This window comes from Schistocerca gregaria, chromosome 2 (assembly GCF_023897955.1).
Source record: "Schistocerca gregaria isolate iqSchGreg1 chromosome 2, iqSchGreg1.2, whole genome shotgun sequence".
Classification (NCBI taxonomy): Eukaryota; Metazoa; Arthropoda; class Insecta; order Orthoptera; family Acrididae; genus Schistocerca; species Schistocerca gregaria.
The window spans coordinates 622802847-622826513 of NC_064921.1; positions in this window are offsets into that span (position 1 = coordinate 622802847).

Below are 23667 nucleotides of genomic sequence, written 5' to 3' on the forward strand. Positions count from 1 at the left end.
TTATTTGCATTGGCATGCCTGTGGACGCATTGACAAAGTCCCCCATGGATCCTGCACTCAAAAAATAGAAGCAGTGCAGCATTAGTCTAAAGTTATATGCTGTGCCCTGTTTTTTTGAGCACAGCGTCCCAGGACAACCCAGGTGCCATGTAATAAAAGCCAGGGTCCAGAGAGTACGTAGCCATACATACACCCCAGAACTTTGCACGTCTGTGTCCATGTATACTCTTGCATATTCCCCCAAATTGGGGATGTTGAATTCCCGCCAGACATTCATGGCATGCTCATAACCTGCTGTAGTTACAGCATCGTCTGTGAGAGTACTGGTAAATGCAGGTATGTTAGGAAGCCTGGTTTCATTGAGTTTGGCCATACAATCAACATACTCGTATGGGAAAACTCCTTTCCTAGTCGCAAGTTGGAACTTTTCCTCATCACGAAATGCAGATCGAGTGATATGCATTTTATTCTGAGGTAGAGTTTCAACGAGTTTTTGGAGTGAAGTCTGCATAAAGCATAAAGAATTAAGGAAGCGGAACGTAATTTTTGGCTCCATTCGCTTTGAGAAAGAAATGTACTTCTCAACACTTTCAGATAGGACACTGACCTGATCATTTTTCATACCGAAATTAGCCAAGTGCTGAATGATAAAATGAGCGTCATACCCACTCAAATTGTGAAAAATGACAGGTATGTTCCTTGGTAACTTGTACTTAAAATTGCATGCATTATGAGCTGCACCGTGAAACTTTACTGTAAGATTGCAATGATCTCTACGGGGAATTCCCGCTTTTTTATCTAACAGTAGCCCACAAATATGACAATTGACCGCCTTTTTTTTACAATTCATCATCTTCCTTTGATTTGGTCATGGGAATGTTGGTTCTGTAGAGCTTATCAACTTCCTATGAAAGTTTTTCAAGCTCAGTGAGAAGCCAAACCGCAGGATCGTCCCTGACATAAGCCTCGTAGCAGTTATGTTTAGAGCATATCCACATACATCCAGTGGGAACGCTGCCGCATAAGGTATGTGTTTTTGTGTGAAGGTTGTATGTGAGGCTAAGGGGTCCCATTCATAGCGAGTAATAAGAGCCAGCAGACATCCAAAGTCGGCGTACACTACAAGCGGACATCATCGCTGCTGGTCGTGAGCATTTTGAAATTTAATAAAGTTATTTTCCTCTGTGGGCATAATAACACATACTGTGTCCTTGGAAGCCAATCTAATACATGTACCGCTAATAACTCGTGTGATGAAAAATAATTCAGACACCTTAAACAAGTATGTTTTGGACGAGGATTAGATGATAGTAGGGAGGAAAGGAGGCTGGACATGTCTTTGATCAAAACATAGTGATAATTATCACCTTCAGAGAATAGCAGTATGTTCAGATGCAGCTCTCGTTCATCTGCAAATTTTGAGAAATGGAGGGGGCCGACGATGATGTGCTTCTCTTGCTCATCTCACTTGCTTTTCTTCTCCAGGTAATAAATGTGAACCAATATTTTGGTATTCTGCACCTCAAATTTAGGTATGTTCTGGATCGTGACAGGGAACACTGTACCTTCAAAGCTATAATATGTCTTAATATAACAGACTTTGTAACTATTTGGATGCTGTGGATAATCTGTGTCTTTGTACTTTCTCTTGCAAGCTAGGATTGACCATGCAAAACAAGCTTGATCGTTTCTATTTTTGACATTAATGCACCTGTTCTTGTTAGCTGTATCTTTAGGGGGCTTCATATAACTGGACCCTCCATTTACCAGACCATAGACATGTACATGGATGTCAAGATGTGGTATATGGATGAACACTTAAGCGGACCTGCATACTTCCATCTCGGAAAACTGGGCCATTAATAGTGCTCAAGGTGGTTCATGATACCACTCAGCAATGGATGTGCTCCGCGAAATAAAGCCATTATCACCCCACATATAGTGCAGAGTTGTAGCCTCTGCATAACCTGGATGATTAGGAGCGTGATTCAGCTCACAGCAGAGTACAGCATTGCATTTAATGGCGTTAAATCTCGGATCGTCTAGGACTTTGAGGAGCTCGGTCTCCAAGACAGAGAGGCACACTTCTAAAAACCCGACAGGGTCGCGATATCTCCCGGATTCTCAATCTTTGTGAATGAGATGCATCCCACAAAAACCCTAGCAGTTGCTGAGTATTGTAGAGTGGTCATTATACCGTTATTCAGATGTCCTTCACTATCAATAGGACGGGGGAGAGCACTACCGCTAGACATAGAATAATCAATTTTACTATTACTACTACTACAAAAAAGAGTCTCTCCCATTGATGACGGAGCTGGTGAGGGTGTGTCAGCTGTAGGGAGGGGTATGCTCCTTGGTACATGCACCTTTCGCTGACGGCCGGGGCGAACGGTCTGAGGAGGTTTAGGTGGTTATGGTCGGTGGGAACAACCAGGCTGCAGCGATGTTTCCTGGGGTCTGATGTCTACATTACCTACTGGTGAGGTAGGAGACAGACCCCTTCTTCTTCTTCTTTTTCTGACGGCTTAGTTGCCCATGGGCGCCGGAGGGGCTGTGGCGGTGCGAGGGCAGGTGCTGCTGCCACCTCTCGTGCAGCTGTGATCAGCGCTATACACGGTGCTTTGTGTCTCTGTGGTGTGTGGCAAGTTCCCGCCCCCGTAACCACTGCTCTAGATGCACGATGTACTTCGTGTGATACACCTGTAACATAAATAAGAAGAAATAAGTTTAATCATATAGATTTAATACAATAAATAATAAGACTCAATAATTGTAATTATTTGCTGTAATGATAAAGTTCAAAAATATTCACCTCCTCCACTCTGGCTCCATGGCTTGAGCAACTCACCTGCACGTTCAGTGAGGTCTACCACCCACTCAGGTATACCCTCCGCCTCATCTAAAAGTGTCATACACTTGCACCTTTCGGATTCTTCTTCATCCGCAGTGGCTGCCATCTCATGAACCCAGTCAGGGCTTTACCGCCGCCTTGATCTGTTTGCATGAAACCCTCAGCGACTCCCTCCCTACGCACAGAATCATCTAGAAAGAAAAGAAAAGAATATGTCTCAGACAGCTCAATCTAGGCACTTAGGAAACCAATATACACTCCTGGAAATGAAAAAAAGAACACATTGACACCGGTGTGTCAGACCCACCATACTTGCTCCGGACACTGTGAGAGGGCTGTACAAGCAATGATCACACGCACGGCACAGCGGACACATCAGGAACCGCGGTGTTGGCCGTCGAATGGCGCTAGCTGTGCAGCATTTGCGCACCCCCGCCCTCAGTGTCAGCCAGTTTGCCGTGGCATACGGAGCTCCATCGCAGTCTTTAACACTGGTAGCATGCCGCGACAGCGTGGACGTGAACCGTATGTGCAGTTGACGGACTTTGAGCGAGGGCGTATAGTGGGCATGGGGGAGGCCGGGTGGACGTACCGCCGAATTGCTCAGCACGTGGGGCGTGAGGTCTCCACAGTACATCGATGTTGTCGCCAGTGGTCGGCGGAAGGTGCACGTCCCCATCGACCTGGGACCGGACCGCAGCGACGCACAGATGCACGCCAAGACCGTAGGATCCTACGCAGTGCCGTAGGGGACCGCACCGCCACTTCCCAGCAAATTAGGGACACTGTTGCTCCTGGGGTATCGGCGAGGACCATTCGCAACCGTCTCCATGAAGCTGGGCTACGGTCCCGCACACCGTTAGGCCGTCTTCCGCTCCCCCAACATCGTGCAGCCCACCTCCAATGGTGTCGCGACAGGCGTGAATGGAGGGACGAATGGAGACGTGTCGTCTTCAGCGATGAGAGTCGCTTCTGCCTTGGTGCCATTGATGGTCGTATGCGTGTTTGGCGCCGTGCAGGTGAGCGCCACAATCAGGACTGCATACGACCGAGGCACACAGGGCCAACACCCGGCATCATGGTGTGAGGAGCGATCTCCTACACTGGCCGTACACCTCTGGTGATCGTCGAGGGGACACTGAATAGTGCAAGGTACATCCAAACCGTCATCGAACCCATCGTGCTACCATTCCTAGACCGGCAACGGAACTTGCTGTTCCAACAGGACAATGCACGTCCGCATGTATCCCGTGCCACCCAACGTGCTCTAGAAGGTGTAAGTCAACTACCCTGGCCAACAAGATCTCCGGATCTGTCCCCCATTGAGCATGTTTGGGACTGGATGAAGCGTCGTCTCACGCGGTCTGCACGTCCAGCACGAACGCTGGTCCAACTGAGGCGTCAGGTGGAAATGGCATGGCAAGCCGTTCCACAGGACTACATCCAGCATCTCTACGATCGTCTCCATGGGAGAATAGCAGCCTGCATTGCTGCGAAAGGTGGATATACACTGTACTAGTGCCGACATTGTGCATGCTCTGTTGCCTGGGTCTATGTGCCTGTGGTTCTGTCAGTGTGATCATGTGATGTATCTGACCCCAGGAATGTGTCAATAAAGTTTCCCCTTCCTGGGACAATGAATTCACGGTGTTCTTATTTCAATATCCAGGAGTGTATATTACACGGAATTATTTTATCTAAGAACTATGTTTTACAAATGTACTTATATTCGCGCTGTGCTCCAGTGGTCTCGACCTCTAGCTGATGGGCTTGCTCAGCCAACATGCGAGGAATGAATTCTAGAAAGACGGAAAAGACTGATTATATTGTCGAGTATGGAAAAAATTCTCTGTAGCGCGCGCGAGGCGCGCGCACACACACGCACACACACACACGCACGCACACACACACACACACACACACACACACACACACACACACACACACACACGCACACACAATCTGTTAAAGGGCGTAGCAGTCTGTGGACTGTGGCCCATACAGATATTTGATAAACACAGAAAACGCATAACACAGACATAGAATCTGTTAAAGGATGCAGCAGGCTGTGTTGACTGCAGTCCAAAACAGATATAACGCAGAACATAGAACACAGAGAAATCTGTAAAAGGACGCAGCAGTCTGTGTTGACTGCAGTCCAAAACAGATATGACACAGAACATAGAGACACTGAACACATACAGAATCCGTTTAAGGACGCAGCAGTCTGTATTGTCTGTGGTCCAAAACAGATGTAACACAGAACACACATACAATCAGCTAAAGGACGCAGTAGACTGTGTTGACTGTGGTCCAAAACAGATATAACACACAACATAGAACACACACATAATCCGTTAAAGGACGCAGCAGTCTATGTTGACTGCAGTCAAAAACAGATATAACACAGACAAATATTGAACAAACACACAATCCGTTAAAGGACATAGCAGTCTGTGTTGACTATGGGCCAAAACAGAACATAGAACACAGAGAAATCCGTTAAAGGATGCAGCAGTCTGTGTTGACTGCGGTCCAAAACAGATATAACACAGAACACAGTGTGATTGAACACACACACACACACACACACACACACACACACACACACACACAATCCGTTAAAAGACACAGCAGTCTGTGTTGACTGCGGTCAAAAACAGATATAACACAGAACATAGAGCACAGAGACACTGAACACACACAGACTCCATTAAAGAGCGCAGCAGTCTGTGGAGTATAGCCCAAACAGATATTTGAACACAGAAAATACATTACACAGGGACAATCCGTTAAAGGACGCAAGAATGATACACGGGTCGTTCTGGCGCAATTTGTTAGTGCAGGTTGCCTAAATCAGGGGCAGGTACGCACTCAGGGGCAAACATGCCCCTGATGTAGGCCTCCCACACTAACAAAATGCACCAGCTACCCCACATTCCCTTGTTGGCAGATGCATCCAAGATAGCGGCAGTGACGTCATCCAAGACGGTGGCGTGAAGACTTGGCAACAGTGCATGAAGTCATCCAAGATGGCGGCCATGACGTCAGCTGATGACACAAGTACCGTTATTAGATATGGTGGCTTTTGGTGGGAAAGCGCCACGCCCCCTCCCTTCCCCCAGAAAAATGGCGGAAAGTTCAAATTCCAACAGGATAATGCATCACACCATGGCTATCTCTACTAACCTAAGAAAATTGCGGGACTATAGGTCACTTTGGCTACCTCCACTAAACTGTCACCCAACCGCCACCTCCTCCTAGGAACTGGCGCCAAGTTTGAATTTTGGTCATAAAGAGAGGTCACTTGGGATTTCTCTACCAACCTAATAAAACTGCAGGAAACAAAGCTCATTTCCACTTACCTAAGTCACCCGGCTGCCACATCTTCCTTGGGGTTGGTGGGAAAAGAAGTCACCCAGCACTGGGCAGGTAGGGAGAGGAACGAGTGTACTTTATTTTTTTTGGACCATTTTACTTAGGGATTGAGTATATTTATCATAGTGATACAGAACACACGCTCTGAGATGCCACACAGCATATAGACCTGCAAACTACTCCCACATAACTCATGTATAATGCACTACACACGTGCTTGCTAATTGTAAACTATCAAAATAACACATTGCGCAGCCTACAGACATGCAAACCACTCGTAAATAATGCAATACATTTACGTCTAGAAAGCCTAACAATTCGTAAATTGTCAAAATAATAATCCATCTAAAAGATTCTGCAAACATGCATGCTAATTGTCAACTGTCGAAATCATACACCAGTCTTTATTTAAACAATTAGGGGGACCACCACAATCCAGTGTGTTCAATATGAGGACCGCACTCCAACTGACCTAGTACACAGTACTACCACCAGAGGGCGCTGTCGTCCGTTCCTTGACGTAATCCAAGATGGTGGGGAGAAATGGCCAGAAAACGACTCTGCCTGTGCTGGACATGAGTTTTTATTTTGCAGGCAGTGTCTCCACCACAAGAGCTAGACTCCAACTTACCTAGTACACAGTACTGCCACCAGAGGGTGCTCACATCCATCCTATGACATAAACCAAGATGGTAGTCTGAAGGGGGAAAATGGCGCGAAAATGACTCAGCCTGGGCTGAGCTGCTGGGGAGAGTGAGGAAGGAGTGTACTCTATTCATTTTGGAACATTTTATGTAGAAGCGGAGTATATTTATCACACTGACGCAAAACACTCGCCTTGATGTGATTGTAGGCACAATACACAGTCTGCAGTCCTGTAAACTAATTCTAAACAACGCTTTCCAGACACACTAACAACTCCTGATTTACCGAAATAATTTCAGTACAAACCTGCAAACTGCTCCTCAAGAAATCAGTACACAGATGTACCAATACTAAATAAACTCGTAAACTGTCCAAATAGTGCATAGCACAGCCTACAGGCCTGCTTGGAAAATAATTCAACAGACATGCAAACAACACATGCAAGCACCCCCCCCCCCCCAATCCCCTGACCAGTAGAGCGTACAGGAGGCTAGCGACAGTCCCCATGAAGTGACACAACCGTCAGATCCTACATTCCCATAACCCTCCTGGCCTCAACCTTCATTGGTCACTGTCCTCACCCATCCAGGTCCCCCCCTTCCCCCCCTGTACACCTTCCAGCACTACACAGCAAACCACACACAGACGCCCGTTAGTGTATTGCATGCATGAGGCGGCAGCATATCTTTCATACTTGACACCTGAGAAATTCCTATCAAAATGCGTGTTCACCTAGATACCGGTGCTGAAGTGACCAGGCGGGAGTTAAGACGATCCAGGGACGCGCCATCACAGCTGTGAGCTGCCGCCAGATGCAGGTGAAAGTTGCCTCTATTTACGAGTATACAGTCACAGTTATACTGATGTCACAGAACTCCAAGGTGTGCTCACGCAGACCCCATATGCGAGACACCTCCGGGTAGCACATGTCTTTACCATTCATGACAGATTAACAGGACTATGTGAAAAATAAGAACCCAGCCAACCTCGTGGGCTTTCTTGACGTCCCAGCTTGTATACACGAAAATTCTTGTCCTAACAGAACCTGTTTACGAAAATAACGCAGAATAACGTCGAATGCAGTCTTCCTCACGGACCTAACGTGGTATCCAGTCCATCACGTGTTGCCCTTCCTGCTTTTAACACACACACAAACGTTCCCCCCACTATGTAGACACTCCTACTTCCCAGCACAAAGGATGTGAATGAATCGAGCATTGTGATTGGCTCTAATCGAATTTACCCGCCGAATTACTGATGCCGCTAGTATTGAAGCACCATCCACCTAATCTTTCTTTCTGTAGACGGGACTTTCAGCAGTAAAATTATTTTGCACAGATCACTAAATTGCATTGACAGTTAAGCCCACAAAGTCGTCTACAGATAATCAAATACATACAAGACTCACAAGAATATTGGAAGCCAGGAAGATATTTACCAGTGTAACTACATTTAAATATTATGATTGCTGCTACTGTCTGACACCGATCGATGTACAGGTAACGTCTCCCCTTGACGACTGTTCTTCTGGAACAAATTTCAGTATATACAGTGCACATAATTTTCTATGTTAAAAATCTCTCTCATGCCCTCACGGTTATCAATTTGCTGGATCTATACATCCTCCATGATAGGACAGTCGTCCTCTCTATTCGTGCCACAACATAAACCATAGCAATTTTACAATGAGTATATACACATTTTACACAACTTAAGCCACAGTAACTTTACAATACAATATATACACATTTTACAGGAGCGATGCAGTTATCTTTTATATCTGTACAGCACCCCTACACTCACACCGGCTATATGTCATGATGCTCCTCAGTCCCAGGGAAGCACCGTCAGCCTTTCTTTTCTTTCTACAGACGTGACATTCAGTGGTACTAAAGTATTTTACACTGATCACCATACTGCACTGACAACTAAACCTCGTAAAGTGCCATACATATCCTCAAATATAGAAAGACTCTCACTCAATTACACTGCTCTCCCACTGAGGACAGGAGATTGAATATTAGAGAGTGAAGCCGATCTCCAAGCCAGCGATATATCACCACGTACCGTGTTGATGTAGGAAACATACAATCCATATCTTCCATCATACAGAATCATCCCTTTTACATCAGAGCATCCTCAGTGGAAAGTCATTCTCAGAACTGTTCTACCAACTTGAGGTCGTTTCCCCTAGGCACAAACGCGTTACTGTTTCTACTTCGAACTTGCTTCCTTGCTTGCTCGCTTTTCTACACACATCTCTAGACTTGGGGATTACAAGAACACACGAATTTTCACATTGTTCGCCATAATATTATACCATTTTCGCGGTACTTGTCGTTGTCAAGCACTAGGTAGCATCCTACAAATCGCTAGCGCAACATAATTCCCAAGACATAGACTGGAAATTATTACTTTACAAACCCCAAACTTTAGTGAGGTGCAGCGTGCTGTAAACCACTGACTAACTAGAAACAGAGTAAACTAATATTTCCACTCTCGAATACCGATGTCGGTGATGTAACAGAGCCAGCAGTGATGGTCTCGCGGTTAAGGTGCTTAGTCCGGAACCGCGTGACTGCTACAGTCGCAGGTTCGAATCCTGCCTCGGGCATGGATGTGTATGATGTCCTTAGGTTAGTTAGCTTTAAGTAGTTCTAAGTTCTAGGGGACTGATGACCACAGATGTTAAGTCCCATAGTGCTCAGAGCCATTTGAACCATTTTTTTATGTAACAGATTCCAAATAATCCCCATAATTTACAAGCCAACTAAGGTCTTTCCCATGCCTAGAGAACAGGCAAACGTGTCTTTCATATGCTAGATGCACACACCACAATCGATCTTCTCTCAACTAAATAAAGGCGTGAAATGTGCAGAAGCAATCAACCAAACAATTTGCATGGGAGGCAATAACGGTCCAGGCACACACAAGTCCATACACAATCTTCTCAAATTTACACTTGATCACGAAAGCCGCCAAACACATACTAAGTATTAGTTCGCTAATCAGTCGTCTAGAAGACGGAAAAGTTAGCTAAGATACATTTCTGTACTCCAACAGGCCTCTGCATTCGGAGAGAGGCATCTGTTAATGGGAAACATGAATCGTTCCCACCACAGGCCATGCATACGCAGAATCATTCTAGAAAACCGGTCACATATATGTTTTTCATTATATTTACAATTAGATGTTGCAGTCACGGTCTCAATTGAACGGCAGTAGACAATTAGCGAAGTATCGGAAATAAACCCTGCTGAAGGCTGTGGCTCGGGAAATGGAAATATATGTACCTTCCATACAACTGGAAAGAGTCATCTCCTTTACACATGTTGGAACACAAACACATACATTATAAGCCTGATGCTCGAATGCAAACATATCACACACACCCCACTACTACTAAGTATAATACTTGACCAATAAATAATTCCACACGACCCAAAATAATACTGATCCAAAATCAACTATTAGGTTTTTCTTGGGGGTCTTAGAAAGAGAGACGTAATCGGCCAGATCTTCCTGTCGGTTAAATTTCGCATCTGAAGCACGTCATCTTCATAGTGTAACAATTTTAATGGCCAGTTGTGTATTTTCCATACACCGCCATAGAGAATTAAACAATATTCTACACATTGTCTAAATTGTTTAAACAATTTTCCATACACTGCAATCGTATTCCCTCCAAATGGCCAATCAACAGAGTCTTATTCCCATCTATTTCCGAGAGAGAGGGTGGGAGAGGAGGGGTTTTACAGAGAGGGAGAGGTTAATTAATTGATCAATTTTGCACTGAGCACTATGGGACTAAACTGCCGAGGTCATAAGTCCTTTAGAACTTAGAACTACTTAAACCTAACTAACATAAGGACATCACACACATCAATGCCCGAGGCAGAATTCTAACATGCGACCATAGGGGGTGCGCGGTACCAGACTGTAGCGCCTAGAACCGCTTGGCCACTCCGGCCGGAAATTAATCAGTTTAATTAAGTAGTCAATCAAACTGTTAAGAGTGAGAAGGGCTATTCCAATACTTCAGACCTGATAGAGTACCTATACCAGCTAGCGGAGAGAGTAGGTAGGTGGGTGTTGAGGACCTGTCAATCTAAAGAGAACAATAGGTTAATGAACTGTCAATCAAAGGAGAATAGGTTTGCCCCTGAGTGCATACCCTGCCCCTGATGTAGGCAACCAGCACTAACAAACTGCACTGAAACGAACTTTGTCCTTCTACTCGCAAAAGTAGGGATATCTCTCCATGGTACTCCCAGTACTTCACGGTCTATCCCATCCCAGGAATCCAAATATCCCTAACCTATACCTATTCTGTTAAGGACAATTCAGAGCGTGTTACCATATTTCTTACTGTGGTTAAGATTCTTCAATGTTTTTTTTTTTCGAACTCAATTTCCATATACGTTTTGATTCAGTATGTTCATCACTCCCAATATTGTTAAACATTCAGCTTGTTTATTTGCCCATCAGTCAAATCACTGCATTATTTTTCACCTGAGGGTAGCAATCTTCTGCTGATCTGCAGAAAATGTCAGACAGTACATTGTTTGTGGAAGTTCTTGTTATTAGAGCAATTTTCTCCCAGGTTCAGCTCCAGGTGATAATCCTATCTCCACACCCATACCGATGAGCCACTGTATCAGCAAGGTTGCATTTACTGCAGAAGTTAGTGTCACTTAAACCTATGGCAAAGAGATGCTCATTAGTGCTGCTGCATCATATTTAGTTTCTATGTTATTTTGCCTTTGATGTTTCCTTCTTTCTGCTAAAATCACCTCTGTGATAATGTTTCTGGATTTTAAAAGTTTTTGCTGAGGTAGCTTTGTTCAAGATAAAACTCCCTAATATGTTTTAGTTTAAAAGTTAGTTTTTGTATATTTGTTGGCGGTTTCACACTTTCCAGCCTGACAAATACGTACAGTTTTGTATAATGCATTCTGGATTCTTACACACTACACTCAATGTTCGTTTGCCACACAGTACCATTGCTCTAGACTTGATGGCGGTTAGTTCTTTAGTCCTATTCCTCCATTGCTTGGATCCAACATCTCTGTCTTCATAGGCACTCGAAACAAGTCCCCTTTCCATAAGAACTTTATTAAGATGGACGTGATCATCTTCGCCATCAATGAAGGGATCAGGAGTACTTATGCTCTATAGTAGGCGGTGGATAAGCTATACTTGTTGATAAACTGTATTCTCTGGAACTGGTCTATGCTACACTGGCAATTTTCAATCCACGCTCCCTTGATTTTCCTTGCCATCTTCCACCAATTAATTGTTAACATTGTTAAAAGGAAAGTTGTCAATGGTATTCCAGGAGCCTTGTATTCACTAACATGGTTCGTTTACTCAGTGTACAAGTTAGTAAGCTCCTTTATATGCAGAAATGTACTTTTGTTTTCACTTGCCTTGGCACCTAAGGCGGAACAATATTTTATAACTGCCATCTCTAGTTGTAACACATCTGCATGGACTCTGATGAATACGCCTACAACGTCCACCCCTGCACAGACCACGGTCTTTGTTTATTGAACAGTAATGCCTATCAATCTATGCTGTAGCTGTCTCAGGAAAGGTTCCAGCGATATGGCGACCAGAAGCATTGATAAGGGGTTTCCTTCGGTAACACATGTTTTTATTTCAATTTCATTTGTCATTTGATAATTAACGGAGATTTGTACAGCAACACTCATTTCCGTGTTGTTGATGATGTCGATGGTTATTGGCAGGACGTCCATTGGGCGCATTGTCTCTCATAAGGTATTTGTGATTAATTTGATCAAATGCATTGTTGAAGATTAGATTAGATTAATACTTGTTCCATAGATCATGAATATGACACTTTGTAATGATGTGGAATGTGTCAGGTTAAAGAAAGATGTCTGTACAAGATATTACATTACACAAAATATTGCATGACACTAATGCTTAAGTTAGTTTTTATTCCCTGCCTTAATTTATATCTAAAAATTCAGCCAATGAGTAGAAGGAGTTGTCATCTAGAAATTCTTTTAATTTATTTTTAAATGTTGGTTGACTATCTGTCAGGCTTTTGATGCTGTTTGGTAGGTGACCAAAGACTTTTGTGGCAGAAAAATTTACCCCCTTCTGTGCCAAAGTCAGATTTAACCCTGCATAGTGAAGATCATACTTTCTCCTGGTGTTATAGCTATGCACACTGCTATTACTCTTGAACTGGGCTGGGTTATTAACAACAAATTTCATAAGTGAATATATATACTGTGAGGATCCCTAGATCCTTAAATAGATGTCTGCAGGATGACTGTGGGTGGATTCCAGCAATTATTCTGATTACACGTTTTTGATCAATGAATACTTTTCTACTCAACGATGAATTACCCCAGAATATGATACCATACAAAAGCAGTGAATGAAAGTAGGCATAGTAAGCTAATTTACTGAGATTCTTATCACCAAAATTTGCAATAACCCTAATAGCATACGTAGCCGAACTCAGACGCTTCAGCAGACCATCAATGTGTTGCTTCCAGTTTAACCTTTCATCAATGGACACACCTAAAAATTTTGAAAATTCTACCTTAGCTACAGACTTCTGTTCAAAGTCTATATTTATTACTGGAGTTGTGCCATTTACTGTATGGAACTGTATATACTGTGTTTTATCAAAATTTAAAGAGAGTCCATTTGCTGAGAACCACTTAATAATTTCGTGAAAAACATCATTTACAGTTACATCACTTGGTTTTTGGATGTTATTACTATACTTGTATCATCAGCAAAAAGAACTAACTTTGTATCTTCATCAGTATGGAATGCTAAGTCATTAATGTGTATCAAGAACAGTAAAGGACCTAAGACCAAACCCTGTGGGACTCCGTACTTGATAGCCCCCCCTGTTTGAGGAATCAGCTGTTGTATTAACATTACATGAACCGCTTATTTCAACTTTCTGCATTCTTCCAGTTAAGTATGAATTAAACCATTTGTGCACTGCCCCCTTCAAACCATAATGATTTAGCTTATCTAAAAGAATTCCATGATTTACACAGTCAAAGGCCTTTGAGAGATCACAAAAAGTACCAATGGGTGATGCCTGGTTATTCAGAGCATTTAATATTTGATCAGTGAAAGCGTATATAGCATTTTCTGTTGAAAAGCCTTTATGAAAACCAAACTGACATTTTGTTAGTACCTTATTTTTACAAATATGGGAGGCTACTCGTGAATACATTACTTTCTCAAAAAATTTTGATAGAGCTGTCAGAAGAGAGATTGGGCGATATTTGTTGACATCCAACGTATCCCCCTTTTTATGCAATGGTTTTACAATGGCATATTTCAGTCTATCAGGGAAAACACCCTCCTCCAAAGAGCTATTACATACATGGCTGAGAATCCACTTATCTGTGGGGAACAAGCTTTAAGTATCTTTCTGGAAAGTCATCAATTCCGTAAGAGCTTTTACTGTTCAGTGAGTTTATTATTTTACTGATTTCAGAGGGAGAGGTTCGTGGAAATACAGTTGTTTCAAATTGCACAGGTATGGCCTCTTCTATTAGAAGCCTTGCCTCTTCTGTGAAGATCTAGATCCTATTTTCTCCACAACATTTAGAAAATGATTATTGAAAATATTTCCAATTTCAGATTGTTTGTTAGTACACTTGTCATTCAGTTTTATGGCACTAAAGTCTTCCTGTGCTCTTGGTTGCCCTGTTTCCCTTTCAATAATATTCCAAATTGCTTTCATTTTATTATCAGAGTTACTGATCTCAGACATGATACCCATGCTTCAGGACTTTTTAATAACTTTTCTTAGTACTGCACAATAGTTTTTATAATATTGAACAATTTCGGGGTCAGTACTCCCTCTTGCTGATAGATACAGTTCTCTTTTACGGTTGCAAGCTATTCTTATTCCTTTAGTTAGCCAAGGTTTTTTATATGTTTTCTTGGAATTATGTTTCACTATTTTCTTGGGAAAACAATTTTCAAATACCCTTAAATATGTATCGTGAAATAAGTTATATTTCAAGTTTGCATCGGGTTCCATATACACTTCATCCCAGTCTAGCTCCTTTAGGCTTTCCCTAAAGTTTGCAGTATTTATATTGTTAATTGAACGCACTGCTTTGAAATTCTGATTTGATATACTGCATGGAGCATTGTCATGTACTGTAACTAGCTGTGCACCATGATCTGAAAGACCATTCTCAACAGGATAAGCATTTATGTCCTTAAACTTATCTTGGTCTATAAAAAAGTTATCTCTCAATTTCCTGCTGTTCTTTGTTATCCGAGTAGGAAAATCAATGACGGAGCTCAAATTGAAAGAACTGAGTTATACTACAAGGTCATTCTTCCTATTACACTCTTTCAGGGAATCAACATTGAAATCCCCACAAAGTCTATGAAAAGCAGTCCATATTTAATGTTACTTGTCTGTGTTAGGGCAATAACATCACGGTACAAAACCACAGTTTGTAAAATAGTTGTTCGAAAAGCACAAGCCTGCTGTTGGCCCATGACATCAGTGGTGCACTGTATAAAGCGCTTATTAATTACTCGAGCTATAATTTCATAATCCGAATTTTAAAACAAGATCGGCATGGGTTATTTATTTTTTTGTAGCCTCTGTACTTCGAGATCAACACAGTTTTGCATTGTTTGAATTCTGCAGGCACTAGGTTTCCCCCATAAGACTTTACTGACAATTTTGGTGAACTTTTCTCCTGTTAGGGTCCAAAATCTTTTATTTCATTTGATGTGCACTCCATCAGGTCCTCAAGATTTCCAAGCAGTAGAGCTGCGCATGTATTTCCACTATCTCCTGTGTGATGTCCGAAGAAATGCTCTCATCTTCATCTCGCGATATTCGTGGAAGATTCTTCTTCGTTTGCTTTTCCAGATGCATACATGCTTTCATAGCACGTGGAGATTGCTTCAATTTTTCCCTCCTGGGTGGTGATTATGTTACCATCACCGATATGAAGTCCATCAACGAAAATTCTTCTTCTGTTCCTGGCGTGTCCGACAAGATGGTACAATACAGCATTCTCATCTCCAATGACTGACTTTTCTTTGGATTTCATCCTAAGTCCCTCCAGTTCCTTACGTTTCAAGTTTATTGTATTTGTTTTATTTCATTGATGTCTTTCAATCTTGTAGGAACTGCATCTGTGGACACATTAATTTCTTCATTCTCAGGGCGCCGACTCAGTCCAGATTCAGGCAGTGAACCTATGAAGGACCTTTTGTAGCAATCCTCATGATGGCTTACATCTGAAGGGTGTAGATCGCTAACTGAACAGATACATCTTTGGGTGGTATCTCCCCATTCGTCCTCCTCTCCTGTGCACGTACTAAAACTGTATTATTGCAACTGAAGGAACGAGCACTGTGGTAAGGTGATGAGGTATGCCAGATGGCGTACAGCTAAAATTGTGGAAGTGGGCGAGCACGCAGTGGTGACAACCACACCACGAGTGTGTGAGGGCATCGAGAGTAGATGGCACAGCAGTACGTCATATGGTGCAGAATCTGCCAGCCACAGAGCGGGCTTCGTCGGGAGTAAGGGCGGTGACATGACCAAGAGCACGCTGTCATTCGAGAAGTGGAAGTGAGGGCAACTGCGTCGATCTCATTTGCAGTGCGATGGTTTTATGGAATGCCGCACGATGGAACCGTCTGTGCTCTCATAATCCACGGGTTGTCCTTCAGTGATGAGGTTGTTGTCTATAATGTTGAAGGTAAGATCCTTAGGACCGAAGTCACTGACGTCTAAACCGAGTTCGAAGGTCGATGATATACCGTTGATAGCATGAGGGTCGTTGGTCGTTGGCCGTTGGGAGGAGGGTACTTCCCCCGAGTCGTCATTGGATGTGGTATTGTTTAATGTCCATGCGGTTTTCAGTCTGTTAACGGAAACGTTTTTGGTTTACCGTTCAGTAAGGTGAAGAAGGTTCGACTGACTCATAGAAGCACCTTTTTTTGGTTCTGTGTAGGGGTGTTGTAGTGCAAGACATACTGTGTCGTCTCTTAACATGACAAAGTCACAATGTGCAGGAGCTTTGTGGACGAACACTTTTAGTACTGAGTGTGGGAGAAGCGACGATTTCTGAGGAGTGCTATGTGTTTTTTAACAAGAGCGACTAGGTCTGGCAGATCGTGGGTCGGTTTTCAGGAAAGACAGTGCCTTACCCTATAGGACTTCAGCAAATGACGCTCCAACATCGTGTTTGTGTCCTGAACGGACTCTGAGAAAAATCCAAGGAAGTGCCTCCAACCATAGTCCTCCGTGGCGTATAAGGACCACTTTTAATGAGTGGTGCCAATGTTCCACCAGTCGTTACTTTGTGGATGATATGCAACAGTTCTTAGCTGTGTGGTACCTGTCAAATTACACAGTTCAGAGAAGAGTGCCTACTCAAAGTGTCCGCGAAGGTCAGTAATGATTGACGGAGGACAGCTAAATTTTGATATCCATGTTTCAATGAATGCCTTTGCGTTGGCTTCAGTCACAATTTTTTTAAAGTGGTATCATCACGACACACTGTGTAATTCAGTTGATAGCCAATAGGATGTAGCAGTAGCCGTCTGATACTGGCAGAGAGCTGACGAGGTCGACGTGAACGGTTTGGAAGCGTCCTTTAGGAATCTCAAACTGACCAAATGATGGTCGTGCCAAATAAATCTCTCCATGAGTAAGTGGATTGTAGGGCAAAAGCCTGGATGTGCCAGATTGTGAAGCTGTTCGAAGATGGTTTGAGGGAAGCTTTCAGGTATGCGAGTGCGTATCTTCTTTTGAGAAGTATCACATATTATGAGCACTGTCATTCTGGGATATAGCGAAGTTCAGTTCTAAGGTTGCTGTGTGGGTCGTGAGTAATGGCTTGTAACAGATGGCCGTTATTGTTTTTCCTTGGTAAACTGTTCATAATTGATAATGGAAGACAAGGAACTGACCCATGAAAAATAATCCAGTAACGTTTTCTGCGACTTTAAGATGGAGGATGTCAGTTGTAAACTGAGGCACATAGTCCAAGTGCCGATACCATTGGTGGATAGAGTCTACGAGAGGGCAGAGATCATTGCAAATAATAAGGGAGGATCCTTCAATGTCCTGCCTGATATCACACTGCCTCGTGGAGCTCCAGGATCCCCCTGTTGTAAGATGACCACCTGCATTGGGACAATGTGAGTTTACAAGAGAAGACCTGGAATAGCAGTAGCATGCCTCCTGAATCTTGCTGTAACACACCCCCAAGAATGGAGTAACTCGCATCTGCTGTTATGACGAGCTGTGCATTAGTATGGGGTGTGTCAAAATGACGGCTAGTGTGAGGTAGTGTTTGATGCGCTCAAACGCTGTTTGTATCTGGCTCAAACACTGCCTGTATCTGATCTGTGACTTTACGTTTGGCATTGGTATTTTTGCCCGCCAGAGTTTGTGACAGGGATGCTTGCAAAGCTGCTGCTTCAGGCTGATGTCTCCTGTAGAAAATTTTCATGTCTGTGAATCTGTGTCATTCTTGTCATGTGGTAGAGGCAGTTGAAGGATGACCTCAACATGTGGTCTGGACCTAATTCCTGATCCCTTTACGATGTGTACGAGAAAAATAACTTCTTAACAATTAAGTTGACATTTGTCTTAGTTTATTATGACACTATCTGCATCTACATCTACATTTATACTCCGCAAGCCACCCAACGGTGTGTGGCGGAGGGTACTTTACGTGCCACTGTCATTACCTCCCTTTCCTGTTCCAGTCGCGCATGGTTCGCGGGAAGAACGACTGTTTGACAGCCTCCGTGCTCGCTCTAATCTCTCTAATTTTACATTCGTGATCTCCTCGGGAGGTATAAGTAAGTGGAGGCAATATATTCGATACCTCATCCAGAAACGCACCCTCTCGAAACCTTGCGAGCAAGCTACACCGCAATGCAGAGCGCCTCTCTTGCAAAGTCTGCCACTTGAGTTTGGTAAACATCTCCGTAACGCTATCACGGTTACCAAATAACCCTGTGACGAAACGCGCCGCTCTTCTTTGGATCTTCTCTATCTCCTACCATTCTGAGTGAGAATGCCTAAACCTTGCTTCAATGCTTGTTGCGTGATTCCATATTGGGAATATTGCATCTAGGTAGGCATTAAGAAAATGAGATGTTGAAAAGTATTCCATTAATGAAGCGTTGCAACTTTGAAATGTGTACTGCATGAACTTGAATTAGAATAGATCAGATGGCGTGATTATGGCTGTTTTTAGTTTCTGTACCTCAGTTGGTAAAAATGGTACCCTAATAGAATGACTTTGTTGCCTATCTTTTTGTCTTGTCTATCTAACTGTTGAAAACAGTTTTTCTCAGAAAAGGGTAGACATATCATCTCGCAATTTATGCCACATATTAAAGTCGACAATTCCTTGTTGTAAAAAAAGTAAGCTTCTAAATTAACGCAGTCAAAAGATATGGCCATTTACGTTACATATCAAAATCTATACTGTACTTCCCTTGGATCTGTAATCATGAAATTTGCCAAGAAGCAAGATTTAAAAGTAAAAGTAAAGAAGAAAATGCGAAAAGTGTTAATTTGTAATTATATCACAACAAAAAAAATATTTTTTTTTGCCATTTGCCGTCTGACTTTCTCTGTCCATCTGTTAAGACCCTTTTTTCTCAAGAACGGTGAGACGTATAACGATGAAATTTATGTCGCAGAGTAAGGTCTATGGGCTCTTGGTGGTCCAAAAAAATTGAAGTTTATAAGTAGAATGAAAAGATACGGCCATTTATGTCACATATGTCACATATTTAAATACTACCAGACTCACACATTACAACCTATATGGTACTTCTCGTTGATCTAAAAGCACGAAATTTGACAGGAACCAAAGTTTCACAGTACAAGTAAATTTTAAAAAATCATAAAATTTTTAATTTGTAATTACTTAACAAGAGATATTTTGTTTGTCATTTATTATTCAATTTCAAACTTAACACTCTCGAAAGTCTTGGTATTACAGGGACCAATATTGCCACTATCAGTGCCAGTAACATACACAAATCGTCGATTCCCAGGACGTATGAACGCGAGTTCCACTCTTACCTGAACAAATTATTTTGGGATGTTGTCAGGGTGCATAGGTATTTGTAGATACGCCATTTTGCAATCGATAACACTGAAAACGGAGACGTTCGCCAAATAGCGGGTGAAGTCCCGTATTGCTGGTAGAGGGTAATTTTCTATTATGGTGCGAGCATTAAGATTTATATTGTCACTGCATAAGCTGACAGAGCCAGTTTTATCGGTGAAGGCCAGGAACTGTCAGAGGGCTAGACTATGCTTCTTTGTAAGAGCTCATCCACTGATGCTTTGGCAACCATCAGTAGGTCAGGTGGCGGTTGGTGTGGTCGGTGATGTTCAAAAAAATGGCTATGAGCACTATGCGACTCGACTTCTGAGGTCATCAGTCCCCTTGAACTTAGAACTACTTAAACCTAAGTAACATAAGGACATCACACACATCCATGCACGAGGCAGAATTCGAACCTGTGACCGTAGCGGTTGCGCGGTTCCAAACTGTAACGCCTAGAACCGCTCGGCCACCCCGGCAGGCTGGTCGGTATTTACGAGGATGCCAAGTGTGATGATCAACCAAACTTGGGGGGATCCCACGAAAATTCGGCGGGGAATGAGCGAGCGAGCTGTGGCCATCTTCATGTGTGTTAGTAGAGGTACCATGTCAGCATGTTGTTTGTATGGCAGCAAGGAAGAGACGATAAATGGATGTGATTGCCATAGATGGTCTAGTTGCTATCTACTCATGAGGAGCTCGTGTTAGACACATTTAATCTTGTCCCTGATGGCATCACTTTTGTGACACAGTTGAAGATTCACTTTATGTGCGTGAGAATAAAGACAAGTGTGGGCAGTTGCAAGTCGCAGATGCAAGGGTGCAATGTATCTGGAGTTTTTCAATGCATTCAGAGGCATGGCGTGGTTTCAGGCAGCCAAGGGTTTGTCGATGTCATGCAGAGGTCATTGCTCCAGTGCAGTGTGGTAACAACAAGCAGTGTGTCTGCTGGAGCCAGCTCAGTCACATTCAGGCTGTTGCCTCAGGATGTAGCGGTGGCGATGAACCTGGTGTGTCACTTGGGAAACCTTATGTGTCACTTCTTTTGCCCACAGGCTCTACTTCGGAGGCTCCTTCTAATGCGTTTGTATCGCTTGTAATGCGTTTGTATCGCTTGAGGTGGAGGGACAATGTGGAGACTGGCCACCTGGACTCACCCATTCACACTGTGAGTGGACAGGTCGTCGCTTCTTCAGCAGGATCCGAGCAGACACGTGGGGTGGAGGGGTTTACTAGTTAATGGGAGCTTCAATGTTAGATGCATTATGGAGCCCCTTAGGCAGATAGCGTTCAGAACCGGAAAAAGAGCCAATGTGCACTCAGTATGTCTGCCGGGGCCCCTCATCTAATATGTGGACGCAACCTTGCCAATGGCTATCGAACGTGCAGGGTGCAGTCATCTGAAAGTTGTGGCTCATGTCGGCACTAACGACACCTGTCTCATGGGTTCCGATGTGATCGTCAGTTCGTATAGGCGGTTAGTAAAGGCAGTGAAGACTGCCGGACATGTGCTTGGGGTGCAAGTAGAGCTCGCAATTTTCAGCATAGTTCCCAGAGTTGATTGGGGTCCTTTAGTTTGGAGCCGAGTGGAGAGTCTCAACCATAGACTTTGTCCACTCTGTAACGGTTTTGGTTGCAGATTTCTGGACCTATGTTATTGTGTGGGGATTTACAGGGCTCCCCTTGATAGGTCAGTGGTGCACTACACAAAGGAAGCAGCTTCTCTATTAGCAGAGTACTTGCGTGGTGCACATGATTGTTTTTTAGGTTAGACAGTAGTTTGAGGTGCTCTTCTGAACATTTGCCAGTCCATATGCTGCGAGGGAAGTCAAACGGTGTTCAGAATAAAGACACTTCGACTCTCACAATTTTATCGTAAACTGTTGTAGTATTCCGTAATAAAGTTCCCGAATTTACTGCTCTCCAGGAAAGTTCTCACGTTCAAATTATTTTTGGGACCAAGAGCTTGGTGAAACCCGAAGTGAAAAGCTCTGAGATATTTAGTGAGTCGTGGGACGTATATCAGATAGATAGATTAGAGGTCATAGGAAGGGGAGTGTTCATAGCAGTTAACAAAAATGCTGTCTCAATTGAGGTCGAAGTTGAGTGTTACAGTAAAGTCATCTGGTTTCGTATAACAGTTGTAGGTGAAAACAAGTTAATTTTGTGTGATTTTAACGGCCACCCAATTCTGCTGTGACTGTTCCAGAGTCATTCAATGAAAGTTTACAGTCAATAACGCTGATTACCCAGATAATGCAATACTAGTTGATGGCGACTTTAACCTGTCGAGTATAGACTGGGATGTCTATGGATTCATTGCAGGAGTTACAGACAAGCAGTCATGCGAAATACTTTTGAACACGTTTTCTGAAAATCCTCTTGAACAGCTAGCATGGTACCCCACATGCAATGGAAATATCTTAGAACTTATAGCTTCAAATAGGTCAGATATTATTCGCAATGTCATTATAGAAACAGAGATTAGCGATACGATGTTATTATAGTAACTATGATTCCGAAAGTTAATAAATCACTCAAAAAGGCAAGGAGAATGTTTCTGTTAGATAGAGCAGATAAGCAGTTATTAACATCTTACTTGGTGAATTGGCATCACTTAGTTCCAGTAAGATGAATGTAGAGGAATTGTGGGCAAAGTTTAAGCAGATTGTCATTCGTGGTGTGGAGAGTTATGTGACTAGTAAGTGGATAAAGGATGGAAAGATCCAATATGGTTTAATGACGAAATTCTACGGATGCTGAAAAAGCAGAGGCTGTAGCACTCTCAGTGCATAAATGACGAAAGGCGAAGTTTGGTAGAAATTCGTGCATCTGTGAAAAGATCTTTGCGCGAAGCATACAACAACCACCACAGTCACATGTTAGCAAAAGATCTGGCAGAGAACCCAAGAAAATTTTCGATATATGTAAAATCGCAAAACGGGTTGAGGGCTTCCCATTCAGTCCCTTGTTGGCCACTCTGGGCAGTTGAAGATACCAAAACGAAAGCCGAAGTTTTAAATTTCACGTTCAAGAAATCGTTCACACAGGAGAATCGTATGAACATACTGTCATTTCATAGTAATAAGCATACCTGGCGTAGAGAAACAACAGAAAGATTTGGAAGCAAATAAGTTACCAGGTCTGGATGGACTTCCACTTCGATTTTACATAGAGTGCTCTATGGCGCTCGCCCCTTACCCAGCTTACATTTATCGTGAATCTCTTGCCCAGCTCCAACTACCGAGCGACTGGAAAAAAGCGCAGGTGTATACAGTATAAGAAGGGTAAAAAAAGGGACCCGCAAAATTACAGATTCCGTATTTCTAGATTTCTGGAAAGCATTTGACAATGCGCCACATTGCAGGCTGTAAACGAAGGTATAACTTCTGTTTGCCGCAGAATCCTTGAACGTATTCCCATTTCGAATACAATAAACTTTCTTGAGGCTAAGAAGCGTATGTCCACGAATCAGCACGATTTAGACAGCATCGCTCATGCAGAACTAAGCTTGCCCTTTTCTGAAATAATATGCTGAGAGCTGTGGATGAAGGGCAACAGGTGGATTCCGTATTTCTAGATTTCTGGAAAGCATTTGACAATGCGCCACATTGCAGGCTGTGAACGTAGGTATAAACATGTGAAATAAATTCATAG